Source organism: Callorhinus ursinus, unplaced genomic scaffold (assembly GCF_003265705.2).
Source record: "Callorhinus ursinus isolate GAN/ISIS: 27379988/994484 unplaced genomic scaffold, GSC_fseal_2.0 scaffold11, whole genome shotgun sequence".
Classification (NCBI taxonomy): Eukaryota; Metazoa; Chordata; class Mammalia; order Carnivora; family Otariidae; genus Callorhinus; species Callorhinus ursinus.
In genome coordinates, this window is record NW_027397073.1 from 4175179 (window position 1) to 4188761 (window position 13583).

Sequence of the window (13583 nt, forward strand, 5' to 3'; positions counted from 1 at the left end):
AAGCTCTGATGGAACCTTGCACGATGGATGGACGTCACACCAGGGTCAAGCAGAGAAGTACTGGCCTCAGCGCATTGGCTTGGGAATGGCATAGATGGCGTAACTAACATTGACTCTGTTCTCACAACCACAGGCATGCACCAGGCTGTGATCTGGATTCCGTGGTCAGTGTCAAAGGGGCTGTGGTGGGTCAGTTAGGGACAGAACTAATACCAACATTATTACTATCTCACGTTGTCGGTGGTCCTGAAATAGGTAATCTCAGAGTTAGGGCAGCAGTTCAGTGGTGCTGTTAAGGACTCAAACGCTTTTTGGGTGGGGGCTCTGTTTCTGCTACATTAACACATCAGTCTTTGCCAGTTACAGGAGGGATGCAGAATTCCAGGTGTCATGTGCAGACAGGAAGACACCCTTGAAGAAGAGAGGGTGTTTTTTTTTTTTTCAATTTGATACCATGATTCAGGAAGAGTTTCCCCTCTAGCCACATCAGAACATTTCCAGTAGGACTGGGCCACGTACCCACACTGCTGCTGGAAGAGGGGCTGGAAGGAAGACTAGCTGCCGTATTTATTTAGTCTCTGAGGTCAGAGACAAGCACTGCTGGAGAGAGGAGGGGAGTGAGCAACAAAGAGGGTCTGTCCCATGAGCGTCAAGCACCGTGTTTCTTTCTGGAAATATACTTAGGAACAAAATGTAATATGTAGCCAAAGAGCTTATGGGCTAGGGGGAGAGACGCATCAGTAAACAGGACACTGCCTTCAGGATGATAAATGAGACCAACAGTAGAGACCCAGGGAACTACAAAATCATTCAAGAAACACGCCTGGCCCAGTTCTGAGGTCACCGTGCGCAGGTGACTTTCCCGAGAAGGTAACCTCGAGGGTAAACCCGAGGACATGCAGTTCTTGGCCAAGTGAACAAAGAGGGATAAGGGAATTAGAGGGGTAAGAGCTTGAGCTGGGGAAAGCATCCACCAATGAAACCCCCGCGGGTTGCATGTGAGAGCGCACTGCTGGGAGGAGCGGCTCAGGCTCTCGGCCGGCGAGAGGTCGGCGGGGTCCCGAGAGGGCTGGCTCTGGCACGCGCTCCCCAAAGCCCCTGCCACCTCGGGTGGTGGCAGGCTGCTGCTCTCAGCATTGGTATCTGGGGTGCGGCACATGGCTATGCCTTCGCTTAAGTCAAAAACGCACATGTGCAACATCTCTAACTATAATAATGCGAGTGGATTTTTTTACTAGAATTTTTTTGTCTTTTATTTAATAAGTATTCACTAACAGCTACGCAAACAAGAGAAAGAGGGGTTGAGGTAAAAGGGATAATACAAGTGGGGTCTCGCTTTGAGTTTGGTGTACCATGGAAAACAGACGCGGAACACGGTGTGAAAAATAGAAAAGGAGACACAGAGTATCACTGTATCAGTGTGAAACCTGTAACTCATGCCTCCTATTTGGTAAATAGTAGTAGAGATGCGTTTGCTCAATTAAAATGCAAAAGCTTGACTTAAGAGAGTTTCATACTCCATCTATTACAGGTACAAAATTCCATATCATTGCGAACTCCATGAACGAGGATTTTAAACTATTTTTAAATTGTTCAGCAGCCTTATAATAGTCATTCTCTAAATTGGCTAACAAATCTATCAACCTTGACTCGTGTTACCCCCTATTTTTCAGAATTCTCTTGAGTAATCCTTTGCCTTTGAGTTTCTAAGCGTAAAAATTTCTTCCCAGTTGTTTCGAGCATCCACACACATTTGGCCACCTGGTATTCCACTCTCCAACTTTGCTTCATTAATGTATATGGATAATGTTCAGTTCCATCACATCTTATTAAGAACTAATGAAGCTCTTCTGGATTTAGTTTTAGGACTCAGTGGCTGTCTTGATTTCCTGGTATCAGCAGCCCCTTCTGTCATCACATACCGGGGTAATCGCTCTGCCTCATCACCGCGGATTGGGTGACTGATGACTGCCTGAAGGCTCCCTGCCTCGGCAGGACTCTGCTCTGGACAAGGCAGACGTTCTCTCCTGCACCGCTTTCCCGCCGTTTCCCCAGCCCCAGGGGCCTCGGGGTCAGAAGGCACAACATGCAAATTTCATCTCCCCGGTCAGGAGGACAAACAAGACTGTCTGTCTGTCACCAAACACATTTTCTCTCATCCTTTGTGTGTGCCTATGCCTACAATCGCTGTTTTAAGAACGTGCTCTATATCCTCTGCGGAACGAATTCAATATGATGTAAATAACGAAGCACATCTTCAGAGTTTTAGGGTTCTAAATTCTATGTCATAACATTGATTTGCTGTCTAATAAAAGGAAGTAATGATGATGTCAATAATGATGCAGCGCCACTAACAACAAAGAGTATTCACACCACCATTGACTGCAGAGTGCCTTGCAAAAAAACGGTCAAGCCTTTTAATAGAGAGTTAGTGGATTTCAGGCACTAACCAACTTTTTATTTGCCTTTTCTTTTCATATACACACTCTTTTTTTTTAAGATTTTATTTATTTGAGAGAGAAAGTGAGCATGAGCAGGGGGGAGAGACAGAGTGAGAGGGAGGAGAAGCCGACTCCCCGCCGAGCAGGGACCCTGACGTGGGCCTCGATCCCAGGACCCTGGGATCATGACCTGAGCCGAAGGCAGACGCTTCACCAACTGAGCCACCCAGGCGTCCCAGATATAAACACAAACTCTTAAGAACAATATAACATAACAAGTATTTACGAAAAGCAATGCCTTTCTCTCTTTAGGAAAGAAGGGAGAAAACATTTTGTAATATGTCCTAATTCCAATGAACCATTCTCCAACCTCCTTTTCCTCCTAACCTGGCAATTTCAAATTTCAGTGGGCATTTGCATTTAACTGGCCTGGATTTCAAATTGTACCTGCTGGAAGTACATAATTCAGGAGTTTTTACAGGCCTCATAAAAATAAACTGCGAGTCAACTAAGATATTTAAGAGAGGAAGAGGGAAGTCTTCTTTTACAATATTTCCAAGGTGAGCCATAGGTTTATGCACCTGCATAGCCACCTCGTGAAAGAATCAGCACCATTTCTGCATCTTCTTTCATGTCACACAGTTTGTAAGCCAAGTGCTAAAAATCAATCCAATGACAGATGAATCATTAATATATTCAAAAATTTCCTGTGGAATAATGCATCCTACTAAATTCCCCATGACGTTGATTCCATAAATTTACTTGCAACCTCATTCTTACCTGTGTACATTTGTTATTGTTAAATGAATACCCTTGAGAAACTCCATTTTACCTCAAGTAGGTGGAGAAATTTCTTAAAAGTATGCTAAAGTCTTAGTTCACAAACCTCAAAGGACTCAATATAAGCTATTAGTGTGAACCCTAATTAAATCCTGCAAAACTATTCCTCTTCTTCTACAACAGTCTATTAACTATAGTTACAAGAAAGGAAAGGATGTTAGCTTAGATTTTTCTAGCCTGTGTACTATCACTCTTGAACTAAAACGAGTGGGTTTGATATTAAATCTTTCAGAAAGCACTGTGCTTGTGTGTAATAACAAGTCATTAAGATGTAGGGGAAGACATTCAATTTTCCAGATGTTCCTGCATATTCATGATAGATTTAGTGAAATCTGTTTTGAGTTCCCTTAACGGATACAAGTGTCCTTCTTGTCTCATGGACTCGATCAGGAGATAGGGAGATTGACTGGCAAAAACCAAATCAATTTGTGACATGTCCTGAGAAGATGGGAGCTGCATCTAGAAACGGGGATGCATTTGGGGAGCAACAGAGCCACGTGGAGAAACACATGCAACACATCTTACCTGCTGGGTGCCCAGGGATGAGTATAGTGAGGCTCCTGGAATATGTCATATAAAAATGATTTCTATTCTGCATGTGCGTGCAACATTTGAAAAACATTTCATATGTGCTTGAAAATATTAAACTTTTAGCTTGTAGTTTGGAAATGTCTGAAGAGTGATTTGAGACAGGGTGGAGTCAGAAGTCCCAGCCCTTAGGTGCTACTAGGCAGCTATCAGGGGCAGGCACCAATCTGGAACTTTCCACATGCTCCCAGGAGGGTCTGGAAACATCAGCTGGACTGAGCCCGCGGGGCTCACAGTGGGGGTTGGGCTGGCCCCGCAGCAGAGGCTGTGGCCCGATGTCTCTGCCAGCTACCAGAGAGACCATGTCTGACCCCGTTCATTTGCTCTAGGAGACCCACCTCCTTCATAGTCCTCCTACCATGTTTTCTTGTTCTCGCATTCTAAATGTGTGCCTTCCAGAGCAAAATAACCCCAGAGGGAGGCATACATAGGATGAAAAGTAAAGAATAATGAACTGAATCTACACTCATGGAAAAATCACCTTAAAAAGTTAAATATCTAAAATCAACATTAAACATATAAATATTGACTTCCAGTTTCTGCTTTGAGAAATGAGGATCATGTGGCTATAAGTAGGCAGACCTCTGGCTTTGCCTAGACCGAGAAAACAGACCAAGACGGTGGCCAGCCAAGGACTCCAGTGATAGATAACACGTCCATGAGGGACATGAGAAGCTGGTGTGCAAGTAATTCTTCCACTGTTATTCTGGGACACCTGAACCCCTCCTCACCCCCATTCAGGGCCCAGAGGTCATGGGCGGCCACGTGTGGCGGTCAGGCAAAGAGTCCCAGCAGAAGCCCTGCCTTCACCTTGTCCAGCCAGGGAAGCAGACAGGAGAGAGAAATTTCCCTGTACAGCCAGCAGTCATTCCACGTTCCTGAGTAATCCTAAAATCATGAGCCCCGTGAAGCCGCACACACCATGGAGTAGAGACAAACTTCTCTAAGTTTCTGGCCCACAGAAACCATGGACATCATACAAGAGTTGTTTTATAATACTAAGTTTGAGGTGGTCTGTTACACAAACAAGTAACCAGAGCAAGGGACAGAAGGTATCGGTGTGCAGGTGAGGAAAGACCCAGAGGACAGCAGACCAGTTCCCCTGGCCCCCTGCCCTGAGAGCACACACACGTGTCCCTGCATTGAGGTGCCATGTTGGGGATGGAGGGGGTGGGTAGAGGGACGAGAGTGTATTTGAGAAGAGAAACATTCTTGGTGATGAATTTTGAGCATTGAACTTAACTATCATTTCAGAAATGACTGTAATTCATGAAAGACATTGAAACCGGAAGATACTAGAATAACAACATTTTAATCTACCCCCAGCCAGCAATCAAATGGGATCGAGCCCCCAGGTAAGACAAGAATCCATTTGCAAAAGAAAGAGGGAGACTCTGACGGCACCATTCAGCTTATAGACTCAGGTTGATGGTGAGCACCTGTTCGATGATGGAAAGTCTGTTAAATTTCTAGACACTGGACACGTGAGAAGCAAAGCTGACCAAAGTGTGAACGCCATTGGCAGTTTTCATTAACTTTGAACATTTTTATTCATCGAATCTTGACAATTAGTGATTTTTGATAAATGAGTTAAAGCTCTGCTGTTTTCTGTATCTCTGTGACATGATTTGTTTCTTCCATGTTTCAGGATCCCAAGCAGGGGTCACACTATTAATTTATCAGCTTTATGTAGCCCTTCTGAGGTCCATTTGCACCAGCTCGATCCCTGCTGTCAGGCCTCGGAAGCTCCTCGCCTCTGTGCACTCACGTCCTTCCAGCTGTAAAATGAGCATGATGTGAGCGAAGAAAACCTCCATCAAACACAAATCAGCCAAGGAAATCTGACTTATTCGAGAACACAGCAACTTGACATCTGGCCCAGCGGGGAGAAAGATGGAAAATAAGTCATAAGAAAAATGAACAAGGCTATTACAAATGGTAGGTAATTATCTAATGGAAATGTGAAGTTTCAGTTGTATTTTTTTCATTTTTGAATTTGATTAATGGTGCAAGACTTCAACAAATATGTATATAATTTTATTGACTGTTTCCCTAGTAAATGCCTCATTGAGACCAGATGTAGAATTATTCAAAACTTAGTCAGCAGTGATCCTAAGAGGCATGAATGATCAAATGTTGCGGCTAAGAGATGAAGTATGAGCTCTCTGTGGAAGGGCCCAGCGATGGGAAAAAGATTCAGCTTCCTTTATCCATTTTAGAGGAAGATGCCGCAGGATGAAGAAGAGATGTCTTATAGTGTGTGGTTTTGTGGTTGTCTTCGAGCCAGTATGATTGCTCAGGTCAACAAGAACTGACATAGTCGATACTTTATTATAAAGTTTCACCTTAGATCAGGCAGGTGAAATTAATAAAGGATATTCACAAAGACACAAAGCAATGTTTTTAAGACAATGCATATGGAGAGAAGAACACCAGAGCATACTGATGCTCTGGACACGAAACCCTGCTGTGCCAAGGAGATTGGTTCGTCTCAGGTGCTGAACCAAAACACCTTTGTATACCAGCAATGCTATGTTCGAATATTTAACATACTGATGTTTAAATGTTCAGGAAAACCCCCTGTTCTTTGCATCACCACATCTTTCCACCAAGATAAGGAAGAGACCGTCCTCCTTTTTGTGAATTGTCCTGTTTTCTTTCATAGCAGCAAGAATGAAAGAAATGATGCTGCCTCACAATTGCATTGTGATCCTGTACTTACACATATATTTTCTTATTTATATCAAACCTTGTGAGACAGATAAGATGATCCTAAGCCGGTGCAGTATCGGGAGGAAACCTAAAGGCCTCTTTGTTAACCACTCATGGAGAAAAACCATGTGGGGTATGAACTGGCCACAAGGAGATTTGAGGTCTGTTTCCAATGTCATTTCATGATGACCTTAGGCCATAAAACTGTTTGTGTCTGAGTCCTCATGCATAGAAGTTCAGTTGTAAATCACTATTGATCTTGTGTGACATTCTATTTAATAAAGAATTAACATACAGATATATATAATGCAACTTACACATTTAAAAAATGAATTCAATTTGCAATTATCAAATAATTTGAACAAATATCTGTGAAATACAACTGGGTTGACAATATATTTTCTTATATCAGTCGATTTTTTCTTGCTGGTGTAGAAACATGATGAACAGACTCCAGACTCACACTTACTGGATTTAAATCTCAGCTCAGCTGTGAACCTTTGCAAAAGTTACTCTGCATTTTCACGCCTAATTCCGCTTCTCTGTAAAATGGGATAATGGGGAAGACTGTCTTTTTTTTTTAATTTTTTAAAGATTTTATTTTTTATTTATTTCAGAGAGAGCGAGAGAGATCACAGAGGGAAAGGGAGAAGCAGACTCTCTACTAGGCAGAGAGCCCAGTGTGGGACTTGATCCCAGGACCCCAAGATCATGACCTGAGCAGAAGGCAGATACTTAACCGCCTGAGCCACTCAGGCGCCCCAATGGGGAGGCCTATCTTGAGGATGAAATGAGTTGATGTATGTAAGGTAATTAGAAGAGGGTTGATACATGGTAATCCCAATATAAAAGCTAGTTCTTCTTAAATTCTGGGAAATATTTTAATATCAATTGATCCATCTTGAATTTCCGTGAATAATTTACTCACTTTTACTAAACACTGAGGCTTCACTTTACTTTGCCTTGTCATTTTTTTCTTTTACATAATAAGTTTACTTGAATTATACTAATACTTTCAGTCACTTTTTGGGAAGGAAATCTTGAGAGCAGTCTGTTGATAATAAGGAGGTGTCCATCTTTCTGGGATATACTAATATTCCCATTTGTAATTTTGATGATGTGTATGAACTGGTTATTTTGATATGTGTGATTTTAGTTGTGTCCTGTATCATTGACAGTGTAAACCTTCCAAAGTGAGACGAGAAGATGTGATTTGTGGAGAGTCATTTTTGGGAAAGAATCTCAGGAAATGGTGGTAAGATGGCCACACAGAATGAGCCAAATCCCATGATATCTCTTAAACTCTATTGAAACATTTTTTTAAAGGTAGTTGAGAGTTAATGACTGGATGTCTAAGGTGTTACCTGGCTTGCAGCAAACTTGAAATGCTTTACCTTAAAATCTAATTCGCTAATGAGTCAACTCCCCAATATTTGCTAGATAATTTCTGAGCGCTGGGAAGTGTGAGCAAATTTTGCATGCTACTTCATAACATCTTGGCATTAATATACATAGGGCATTAATTTATATAACATGGAAAGGTGCAGCACTGTATATCCCAATTACAGGAAGCCCAGTTTTAGAAGGAGAGACAAATATATTCTGATGGTCCTAATATCTTATACGTCAATTAAAATGTGTGTGTGAAACAGATAAATACATGCATTTATCTGTATTTATATCCACATCTGTGTGTATATATTTTTTTAAAGATTTTATTTATTTATTTGACAGAGAGAGACACACTGAGAGAGGGAACACAAGCAGGGGGAGTGGGAGAGGGAGAAGCAGGCTTCCCGCGGAGCAGGGAGCCCGACGCGGGGCTCGATCCCAGGACCCTGGGACCATGACCTGAGCCGGAGGCAGACGCTTAACGACTGAGCCACCCAGGCGCCTCCTGTGTGTATGTTTGAATGAAAGCAACTTGATTGTAGATTTTGGCAACAATATATAGAACCAAATATTCTTAATAGATTCTATTGTTTTGGCTTAATTTTCTTTAATTAAAAAAAATTTACCATGGTTTTATTCTATAATATCTTTTTTATTTTAATGAAAATTTTAAGGCAGTATTTTGGAGACAAATCAATTGAAGCCATATGGTCTGTGAAGTTTTTTTCCAAGTTCATTATTTGCTAACATAGTCTGCCATACTTTAATGAAACAGAATACAGGGGTTTGGACAAGGGCCAACTGGCAATAAATTTCTCACATTCCTGTTGACTCACCTAGTTTATGGGTTTTAAAACATTGTGAAATTTGCCAAGGAAATCATGTTTGGTCTAAATCTTGAACATGTAATAGAAAGTAAATGAGAGTTAGATAATTTGAAATTAATCAATTATAGGAAAATAAGAAAAGTTGAGACCTTATAGATACCCTAAAAGACTTTAAATAACTTAAGTCTATCATATTTCACTAACATTTAAAGGTTGACTTATCAGTGACCTGCTGACAGCTTCTGTCTTTGCCCATGGTTAATGAGTAATATGCAATATGAGATGTAGAATATCGATTTGCTTTTTGTATTAAATAGAAGAATATTTATTTTCAGATTATTTTAAATTAAAGTAAACAATACTTTGAAGTTGGTAAGTTCCACAGGAAAAACTGAGTGTTGGATGTCTCAGTGAACTAGACCCATTGTTCAAACAGTATATTCAGTTTTATATTGTCGGGTGTGGTCGATGAAGCTTTTCAGTGTAAAGCATATGCTTTCAGCTGTTTTATGAGAATTACTGCTTAAAGCAATGATATGAGACACTTGATCCATAATCTTCTATCATATTTTCATCCTTGGAAATCTTTTCAACTGATGATGCTCTATGTAAGCTCCTCAAATTATTCTAAGAGCAAACATTATACAATTCTGGTAGCTTTGTGCATCTTCACCATCACTGTTAAAGTATCCATACTATTATAGTTTGTTTTCCTCTCCAGGGAGATGTAGAAAAGAAAAATCTTATGGTGAAAACTACCAAGTTAATGAAATGGATAATGTAATTGGCACATTTTCCAGTGTAGTGTTTCTAAGATACTTAACAAAGGTGCATTTTATTTTTACCTCATTATGTTAACAACTTTTAACTTTTTCCAAAAGTTTGTTGTGTTTATTAAATATTTAAAAATGATTTTAATTTCAAAAACAAAGCTTTTAAGATATTTATCTTGTGTTAGGAGAGCTGTTTTTGATTTATGATTAAAGAACTCAGGAAACTAGCCAATACCTGCATTCATCTAACATTTACTCAACAAATGTTTATTGCTACTTTTTTGGCACTTTGCTCGTGTAGGATAAGTTTTTGAGCAAAAGAGATAGAGACTCTCCTTTCCTGAAGATTATAGTCAATTGGATGACCATGCACCCTCAAAGTCTGCATTCTTAATTCCATGTAATTAGAATTTAGAGAGTCATATGTGACTAGTGGCTACTGTATGGGACAGCATTGGGTTGGAGGTTGTCAGGCCAAGACGCTGACAAACTACCAAGGAAGCTGATGCAGTGAGCCAGCTACAGACGATGAAGACATGGTTTTAATCAATGGCAGTGGGAATGAATATGAGAGGGTGTGTTAAAGGTATTTTTAGGGAGAGAAAGAGATCTGGGTGACCACCGTTCTCTGTGTGCACAGCCAAGTCCACTGCAGCATTATTCAGCGATAGGGGGCGGAGGGTTCGTGTGAATCAAAGATGACTCATTACCTTTGACGTAAAGAAGAGAAGAAAGACCAAGATGGAGACGTGGGTGAAGACTGATACCGGAAGGGCAGACACAGAAAACCAATAATCCATGAAGGAGACTGTTATGTAGATGATTTAGAAGGAAATTCAGAAACTGTGGTGTCACTACTTCCAGAACACTTTCAACGAAGGGTGAAGGTTTCAAAGTCAAAAGTCATGGCTGAGTAGAATAAAGACGAAGGACTGTCCAGTGGGTTGGGAGTTTGTGTCAGAGGTAACCAGGCGCAGAGTCTATTCGAGATGTAGGATCGCTATGGGATTTAATGGTTGAGAAATAAGCTCTTGGTAAAGGCAGTAACATAAGCTATGTCTTCTAATTTAAACTTTTGGCTTTATACTAAAAAATAATTAAATAACCGATATAACTCAATCACTCTTTTATACAAACATCTCTCAAAAAACCCTCTCTATTAACTTATTTTCAGCAAATATACCAAATATTCATCAGAAGCATGAGAGAATCTCAAGGAAGTAACTCAAATAAGGAAGCCTTGTTCTTATTTATACAAAGGGGAAATAGAATCATTGCTGCTCTTTTCTCAAATGGCAATTATTATTTTGAGCCTATACATTGTCTCTCTTCTGCAGACGTGTAAAGCTTTAGAAAGTGTTTCTTGTCCTGGGGACCATCGAGACTAATTCTTCTGGCAGGGCCAGAGTCTCACTCCAATCAGAAGGGTTTAGATACTGCTGACAACATCTAGCTAAAGGAACAGCAGCAAGTCAAACCATTTTAGGTGGTTTTAAAATTCGTGATTGGTCTTCCTCTTTACCATTCTATGAAGCAAGTGGGCCAAAGCCTCCTGCAGGAGCTCTGGAAGCTGATGCCCAGAGTGGGGCTCCTCAGGGGACCTTCTGGTACTTACTGACAGCTTATAGATTAGCCTATTCTTTTATGAACAGGTGAATGAGAGGCATAGACAAAATAACAGTGACTAGATAGCATGATATAGCTGCCCCACTCTATCCCAGAAGCACAGGAGGGCAGAAGGAGATAGCCCTATGTGAGAGCCCAGCTGTGGAAGTTTGTTCTAGAAGTGATCTACTGCTCTCGTGCCCTGTGATATTTTCCCTGAACCTTCCCAGTGGGCTTCTTCTGATGGTGGTGCCACTTCTCAATGGCAAGAAAATGTCTGTGTACTTTGGGAAGGACTCTCATACTGTCACAATCAAGGGAAAAACATCAAATCGTGGTTAAAATGTTTAGAATAGTATCAACTAAACTGGAACAATGGCCAAAGATTTATTAATTCCTAATACTCAGACTACAGTCTGTAACATTTTCCATTTAAAGGGAGAAGAAATCCTCAGAGAAATGACTAATTCCAGGAGCAGTACACAAAATGAGCCTGGAATAGCTCGTTCCAGCAGAAATCAAGATCGTTATGAACGACTCCCGGGGTCAAGACCACCAAGGTTGTGTCATTCGAACTCAATCATTAGTAAGGATTATGACTGTAGTGCATTGAAGAACATCAAATATGTTTTTTCTATGAATTGAATCTCAGGGCAAGCAACTTGTTGCTAGATAAGCAAGGGTTTCCCTTCATGGATTATTCCACATAGTAAATGAAGAAGGCATGACAGAAGTCTAATGTTATCGCCTTTTTTTTTTTTTTTTTTGCAACCCTTCATGAAATAATGAGTCCACATGAAAATTGTCAATGGCTGCAAACCTCAGGAAAAGAAAAACAACGAAACATTTTGTTGCCCTGGTGAATATACACCATGCTATCTGTGGAGTATTATTGCCCCAAACTCAAACCTCATCTGATCAACTGTCAATTCTAATCTACCAATTTACTGGTTCAATAAAACTATGGTGATATAATAAACAGAGTCCAGGCTGGGGGACATTCTGTAGAACAAATAAATCGGCTCCTTCAACAAATAAATAGTGAGCACAAGCTAAACAGAGCAAAATGAACAACACAAAAGGGAGACGCTACAGATTGCAAGTAAGCATATCAAACAATGGACCTTAAACAAATTATATAAAAGTAATTTTTTGCACTTGGGAAAATTTGAACACTGCATAAATTTGTAAGCATAATATGGAGTTGGTTAATATTAATTTTAGGAGGATAATAATATAGCTATTTTTATATTCTTACCTTTTGGAGAGAAACCTGTAATGTTTAAGGATGAAATGATATGATGTCTGAAATTACGCTCAAAGTCATTTGGAGGACAGGCAGAGTAGGTGAGGGATATATCTTGTTAGACACCAGAATTTTATATATACCCACTCTTGTCCAAGGGAGTCAAAGGTCACACTTAGAGTGTGTATGTGTGTTTAGAGGAGACTGGGACCAGGTTAATGTGAAGTGGTGGAAAACTGTGTCTACACTTTCATTTGGATATATAAATCTTCCTTTCTATTCTTGTCTATCTATTAATAAGAGTCCTTCTTTCGTGCTGTAATTTGGATTTGGTCCGTATGATATTAGGAACTGCTATTTTCTATTGTTCCCTGAACTTTCTTGCAACCTGAGTACTGGCATTTATTTTTATTCATGTTATATTGTCAGTAATGCAAAAGTGATTTCACTTTGAACCTATTTTAATTTGTCAGATGTTCTGTTCTTTGTCAGAAAGTGGGCTTTCTTCGGCCCACTTTGTCAGATTCCAAAATTCTTTCTTAGACACCAGGTCATGAACTTTTGTTAACTTCTCTATTCCTTGGTAATCAAAACACTTCACACAGGGAACATTGCGTTTATGTTTCCATGGCTTGGCAATCTGACACCTCTACAGTTCATGGTCACTAAACTCAACTGATTCCTTCAAAACTGCCTGGCTTTTTGCCCATCTTCCTCTGCTTGGTCTGCTCTCCAGTTCTCCAGAATAGTTATTTCAACCATGAGAAGCTCTCTTCCAGCCTTCAACCCTCCCTGAATCTCAGCAGTAGACTGCTCATGCTAATTTACCTGAAAAAAGAGAAGTTATAATAGGAGTTATTAGAGAGGAACTCCATCCACGTTCCTGCGTCCATAAGTAAATATAAATATTTGGTATCCATTTTCTACCTCAGCTGTCCCTCTCCTATTGGCAAATAACGGAAGCCAATACCTCCTCTGGTAACTACTCCATTCATCTTTTTAAATCAACTTGTTGATTATCTTTCCTCCGTGTTTGCAGCTTTTCTCTCTCTACCTGCTCTGCCCACGAGTACTGAAATATCATTCAGCCTCTTCTGTTTTTTAAAAGAAAGTGAAATGACAGTAACTCTGCCTGGATGTTGCAAGATCGCATTTCCCC

The 13583-nt window shown here is 40.4% G+C and overlaps 1 long non-coding RNA gene across 1 annotated transcript in view; it reads left to right on the forward strand.

The window, feature by feature from the left end:
* Nucleotides 1–5121: 5121 nt before the first annotated feature.
* The window catches only part of LOC141373707 (uncharacterized), a 23566-nt gene continuing 15104 nt past the window's right edge, over nucleotides 5122–13583 (forward strand). The window contains exons 1-2 of the long non-coding RNA XR_012379963.1: nucleotides 5122–5224; nucleotides 5518–5807. This is a non-coding gene — a long non-coding RNA (uncharacterized lncRNA). The remainder of the gene's footprint in view (nucleotides 5225–5517; nucleotides 5808–13583) is intronic.